Genomic DNA, 7001 nt, shown 5'->3' with positions numbered 1-7001 from the left:
CAGAGTTGATAATCCTATAGTGTTTGTTATGCTCATCCTCTTCCAAATATTTGTTCTTTCAATATATTGATAGAAATAAAGCTCGTTTATGGTCTAGTGACTAGTATGGTCGCCTTTCGTGCGTGGTTCTGGGTTTGTTTCCCGGTGGAAGCTCAAAAATTAATGGTGTTTACTTCGCACAGTGAGGCAATTGATTAACTTAATTGAGTAGAGATGTACTGAAACCTGATCGCGCAGACGATCGCAACAGTCGTAGGAGCCGACACGCTGACCACATGTCATTCACACTGAAAGGCCGACTGGTGGGTCCTAGCCCATTTAAGGAGTGTTTCCCGGAAGTTCAGATTTGGGGCTGTCAGGTAGCCGAAGGTAAAACTTCAGTCAAGTCAAGATGGATGGTATCTGTTTTCAACCTATTGAAGCCTCAATCTTATGATCAACTAATTGTTTTCTTTTCAGGGATTGTCGAAGAGTCTGAGGGCAATATACGGACAGGCAATTTTATGACGAGGATCGGGAGGAATTTCTCCTGGCCTACTAAACCTGACGTTTAAAAAGCGTTGGCAGTTGTCATTCTGTGTAGACTAGAACAGCCCTTCCCTGTTTCCTCAAGACATTTCCTTCATTTGAGTGGAAAATGAGGGCTACTTAACAAAGAACATCGAATTATTCGAAGAAAACAGAAATGATGCGTGCCTTACACTGTCATTTGGTGTGTATTATACAGGGCGTTTCAAAACAATACCGACAATGTTTGGGAGGTGATTCCTAACACCAAGATAAGATAAAAAGTATAGACCAATCTGGGTGCACAAATGCTTCCTTTCGCAGTTATAGGCTGCCGAAAACACGAAAAAAAAAAATGAACTTTAAAGGTCCATAGCGTAAAACTATGTGACCTACCGTAGTCTTGTCAGACTTCATTTAGGAATTAGTGTGTGCGCTATCCAAATATCCATGTTTCAGAATCTTGCGGTACTTCCACAACAACTTTTATAGAAGTAGTTGGTGAGTACTTCAGATTATACGCCCGTAGCCAAACACTCTCTTTAAAAATTACTTTGTGAGTACCTCAGGATTCTGAAACATATTTTTGGATATTGCACATATTAGTTCCTAAGTCAATTCGTGACCTGACTACGGCAGGTCTCATAGTTTTGGAGCTATGAAGCTTTAAAGTTCATTTTTTTTTCATGTTTTCGGCAGCCTATAACTCCGAAAGGAAGCATTTGTGCACCCAGTTGTCTATACTTTTCGTCTTATCTTGGTGTCAGGAATCAGCTCCAAAACGATGTGTGTATTATTTTGAAACACCTTGTGTATATACCAAATATACAAATACACTTACCAAATGTTGAAAAAGTATTGCACTTTTGACGTGTTGACTTGATCACACAGAGAAGACAGACGATTTACATAAGCTCAGAAAACAAATGAAGTAGACAATAGACAGGGTTTAGTGACTACTTCATCTGTTTCGTAAGCTTATGTGAAAAGTTTGTTCTCTCCATATGATAGTCAACATATTGAAAGCGCAATAATTTTTCAATATTCGATAAGCGTATGTGTATTTCTTTTTTTTCTTATTTACTTCACATATTAATATATATGTACTCAATTTTGGAACCTTCATTTTTGGAACCTATATATATTTTCATAAGTTTGCAGTATTTTCTGGAGTTTTTGAATAACAAATTACGTGTCATCTAGTTTGTTAGAATTTTATTCAACATAAGGAGAATAATTCTAACTTACAAAAACTATTGTAAAATTATTTCAATTTTTATGTAAATTATAAGCTTAACCACTTATAAACCAAAACTTATCACCCAGATGTATCACGTTTCTCAACTCCACAGCAATTTTTAACTCCGTGTTAACTAATCTCAACTCCGTGACCTATGGTCTCAACTCCATGGGTGCTGAAAAGTTTATTATTTTTTATTTACTGCACCAATAACGATTCAGCTCTGCTGAACACCTAATTAACATTTACTTAGTAGTAGTAAGTGCATGTGATATTTTTATCGAAATAGGCGACCACCAACGGAACTAAAATTTTCCAAGTGAAAATTTCCCTTTTTCGTGGAATCACCCGAATGCCAGTTTTTCGGTTCCCGTTTTTATAAAAAACAGTTTACCCCATCCCTAATTTGTACACCTATGTTGCTCCATATACATGTATAACCACGTTTTCGTATACAGACTCATTTTTTAATGATGATGGATAATAGTGCAAGACTTTCATCCAGCAGTGGATTGATCATGATTGATAATATAGGCCTACAAAAAGTTTCAACAATATATAAGTTGATGAAACCGTCCGAAAACATCTTTATTAGTTTCCTAATTCAAACTAATTAGAAATCATGATAATTAATTTTTGTGTTGTCGTAGACCTTTGTTTTTCTACGTCATGATTTATTTGAATAAACAAATATCGTGAAGAAATGATATTTACCTCAATAACATTGCAGATCTTGACCTTCCGTATAATTTATTGCCATGACCCCTGATAATTTGCTGTTCTTGCATAACTGCAGTTATCAGTGGCTAGCGTCATTATAATTCCGGTGTAGATAACAGTTGCTTCAACTGGGTTTCTATACATTTATGTCAGTCTTTTGCTCCAGATTATATATTTAGGAAATGTCTTATCTGATAATGAATCTTCGTTTCTGCCAGTTGCGTCCACTTATTCCGGAATAATGTCGGTCACACATGTAGGGCCGAATTTTAATATTTTGCTGCCCCCAGGGGCGAATCCAGGACAGACTTCTTGGGGGAGGGGCGTTTGGTTGTCATATTACTATTTTTAAGGGCTCCAAACTTTGGGGTGGGTTTTATTTATATATATAAAATAAGAAAGTTTCCTCTTCTGGGGGATGATAACCCCGATCGCCCCCCTGGATCCGCCCCTGGCTGCCCCTAGGCCAAAGATGTTGCCTCTCCTCACGCCGACGTACAAAATTTTAACGTAATAGAAAATAAATTTATTTTATAGTAACTATTCAAAAATGATGAAAAACCGTTCGGAAGCTTTCGAAATGTAGGTATAGAGAAGAATGGAATTAGCTGGGTTGAGCGGAAAACGAATGAGAGGGTCGTAGAAATGGTAGGGGGAGAAAAGAACAATTTTAGATATTATTAAGAAGAGGAAGAGAAAGTGGTTGGCACATTACGTAAGAAGGAACTGTATCATAAGGGACGTGCTAGAGGGTATGGTGGTAGGAAAGAGAGGGAGAAGGCGAAGTAGATTACAATTAATGGACGATGTCAAAACATAAAATGTCGTACTTGAAGACGAAGAAGTTAGCGGAAGACCCTAGAGCATGGAAGCTTCTCAGTTGCGGCAAGTGACCTGCCAATAAGGGCAGAATACCTACCTATGATGAATACCTATGATGATCTTATAGCATACTTTTGTTTCAACATTTTTGTATAAATTTTAATGAATTTTGGTGTGCTGATAGAGTGTTACAAGCCGCACATGCGCATGAGCGGTGCGCACTAGCACAATAGCGCTACACGTTCGCCCCTACGCAGCTATTTACTGCAAATATAAGTTAACATTCCACTCAACTTCAACCCTTAATGATTGAATGTTTATTATTATTATTATTATTATTATTATTATTATTATTATTATTATTATTATTATTATTATTATTATTATTATTATTATTAAGTTTTCTCTCAAAGGCCCAAGAATACTGGGACTACCGCGTCACCAGAATTGGCGTGTGGCATCAGCCAATAAGCTCGCAGTGTGCTGTTACTAAACCTTGAGGAAGGAATCTAAACATTCATACAGAAACAGAAACAGAAAAGTTAAAAATAAGGACGCCCCTCGGGAAAGCCCGCGCCCTGACAGAGAGTAAGGCATCAACCATCTATCTACATGCCTCTCCTCACATGCAATTAGTACACTAAAGTATCTGTCGGGTGTAGGTGTATGCCGCGGCTTCTATCTTTAAGGTTAGTCTAAAGGGATGAAATAGTGTCGTCAGAAAGAAGTACAATTTTACGTTCGCAGGGGGCATAACTTTCAGTTTTTAAGAAATTTACAAAAATAGATGGCAGTGTTGTCGAACCCAATTTGGAAGATTGAGTTAGAAGTTTACCCCCCTTCTTTATTTTTTTTTCCTCGCGAAGGATGGGGCAGAGAGTGTGGGATGTCGTTTGTCTGCGACCTTCGTAGGAATTTTCTTTTTCGATACTTCCATCCCTCTAAGTAACCTGACACCACTGACCACTGTCTAGTAATCTGCAGCTTGTACGGAAGAGGAGTTTGAAGCTAATCGTTCTATTTCTGGTAAAGAAAGCTGAATAGCGAAAATGCCGATTGCTGAGAACACTTTTTTTTTTTTTTTTTTTTTTTTTTTTTTTTTTTTTGGTATTTGCAGTATATTGCTGGTCTTTTTTCACGTGATACTGGACTTGCAATGAAATACACTTGCTCAGCATAGATTTAATCAAAGATGTCATAAATGACAACTCAAATTGAACACAAGAACCCCCAGTGGCGTATACACAACGTTATAAAGAGGAGTTCAGGCACACAAGTTCATATCGTATACCATTGATCTGTACAATATATTAACGGGTAAAGTACAAAAATTTGAATTCTTTATCCAGCATAGGAGTTTTGAAATGCGTTTCTCCTTTAAACCTTCATGTACTATCGGTGTGGAGTCATAACGCTATTTAGCGATGAAGACAATATAAATTTTCCGGAAAATTTTCATCACTGATTCCACATTTCAATGCAATTATGGAAAAAACACAAAGAATTTCATTTCTCACATTAGTGATCCCATAGATTTGAGAACGTTGTTTATCAAGTGAATTCCCTTTTTAAAAAAATGATTTTTAGTCTTGAAACTTACTGTATTTTCAATTGAAATTTCCTTCACTAGGAAACAATCATGTATCTTTAGAATAAATTACTTATTGCATTATTTTCTGGATCTTTTTCTTGTCAGTAATAATTCTAATTAGTATATTTTTAATAGTATGTGAAATTTCAAATTAGCATTACAAGGGGGTCCGCAGATCACTTCCCGAATGAACAGGGGGTCCACGTTATCGGAAAGTTTGAGATTCTGGGCTAGTGCATAGATCAACATGAAAGATCGATCCTCATAGTGTATTCCATTACCCAACATAATCTCACGTCCAGGAAATATAAGGGAAACGAGACCCGTACTTTTTTTTTTTCGGATAAAGAAAACAAGTATAGTGATATTTCTTGCTAAGTTTATTGTTATATATAAAAACTGTACTCTTACATGTTAGAGAGTATATTTTTATATATGAACTCCCTTCCTATGCATTATGAGATGCAGAAAAAGATGACAGGTGTAAATGCGATTTTTTTGTTTGTTTGTTAACGTAAATACATGCAATGAAGCAATAGCGGTGGGCGTCAGTGTTGTATTTATGGAGAAAAGAGCTGTTACAGTGTATCCATTTTTTTTTCAAAGTAGTAATTTAGATACTATATATCTAAGCTATGTAAACACAAAATAGTCTATAAGCTATTGCCTATATTTTCTATATGCTTAGCATAAGCGTCTTCGGCGCAGGAGACCCGAATTTGATTCCCGGTGGGAGCTCATATGGTTTGGATTTCACTTAAGCCGTAGATTAACGTCCCCTTAAAAAAAAAAAACTATGAGAAACCTCTCCCAAAATATGTGCCTACATCCACCACTGCGAGTAAATTTTGACTCAAGCATCGGTATACATCATACGATTCACCTAGTTGCTTAAAATGGAGTAATTTTTCATTTTACTCGCAATTTTGAATATATGTATGCACAGAATGATAATGCTGTTGCACGACTGTGTAAAAATAAATGCATCAAAAACAATATATCGGTATTTTGATATGTGTATGGAGCCTCTCCCTTTTTAAATTTCGATTCAAAACCAAAATCAATCCTTTGTTATTGACAGCTTTGAAAAAAATAGTTCGTTTCGAAACAATTCAATATATATTTACAAAATTAATTTGGCCAACTTCACACTGATCCCTCTTTTAGACTTCCAAACTATGCTGTGCATAAGGGGCGCTGTCGGTCTCTTGACAAGTATCAGAGCAAAAACAGCAAGAGATATCGTGATGTGAATTTTTGCAATCGATTCAGAATACTAAGGATAGTTGCCATCTCCTCCGTTAACTCTCTATTCAAACCGGAAGTGGTTAAAATTAGACACTTCCCGTTTCAACGTTTATCGCCATAGAACGAAAACGGTAGCATACCAGTATATAGAAAAGCGGTATTTTGAAAACTATTTATCGTTTTAAGAGTAAGTTCCACTTGCTTCGTTAACTCTCTTTTAGTACTGGGAGTGATTCAAATTAGCTATTTCCGGTTTAGGTTTCAACTTTTTCACCATAGAACGAAAATGGTAACAGATAGCAAGAAACAGCGAAAGACATTTACACGCGAGTTTGTCAATGTGTGAAATAGAAGGAAAGAAGGGTAAACAAGAAGATAGGAAAGCGCGAATGAAGTTATTTGTGTTTGATAGAGGGACAAAAAACCTGGAAGCCAGGAAAAAACCCCCTTTATCGGTCATGCTGCATGCAATAGTATTTACATGGCAAAACCACAGTTTAAGGGTGGCTAAAATCCATGTAAAAGTGTCTGTAGTAATAATAAATAAATTATATGTTATATTGCTAACCTAGCTTAGAATCTGTTAGTTTTTTAATGCAAATCTGTGTTGTCTGTAGGTGATTTTGTTCGTATTTGTAGACAAGATTCCTCCCTGAAGGTTTAGTAACAGCGCACTGCGAGCTTATTGGCTGATGCCACACGCCAATTCGGGTGACGTGGACTATAGTGGTAAATTTCTGCCCTCCACACTGTCTAATAGCTAGCCGTTGTGTCAACAGTGCGTTATGGAATAAGGCCACATTTCCACGTTAAAATAATAAATCTAGTAGCTGTCATAAAAAAAAAAGAAAGAAAAAACTTGCAAAACGATCT

The sequence above is a fragment of the Thermobia domestica genome, chromosome 7, assembly GCF_964235325.1.
Source record: "Thermobia domestica chromosome 7, izTheDome1.hap1.1, whole genome shotgun sequence".
In the NCBI taxonomy this organism is placed as follows: domain Eukaryota; kingdom Metazoa; phylum Arthropoda; class Insecta; order Zygentoma; family Lepismatidae; genus Thermobia; species Thermobia domestica.
Note: the sequence above shows the minus strand (reverse complement) of the source record.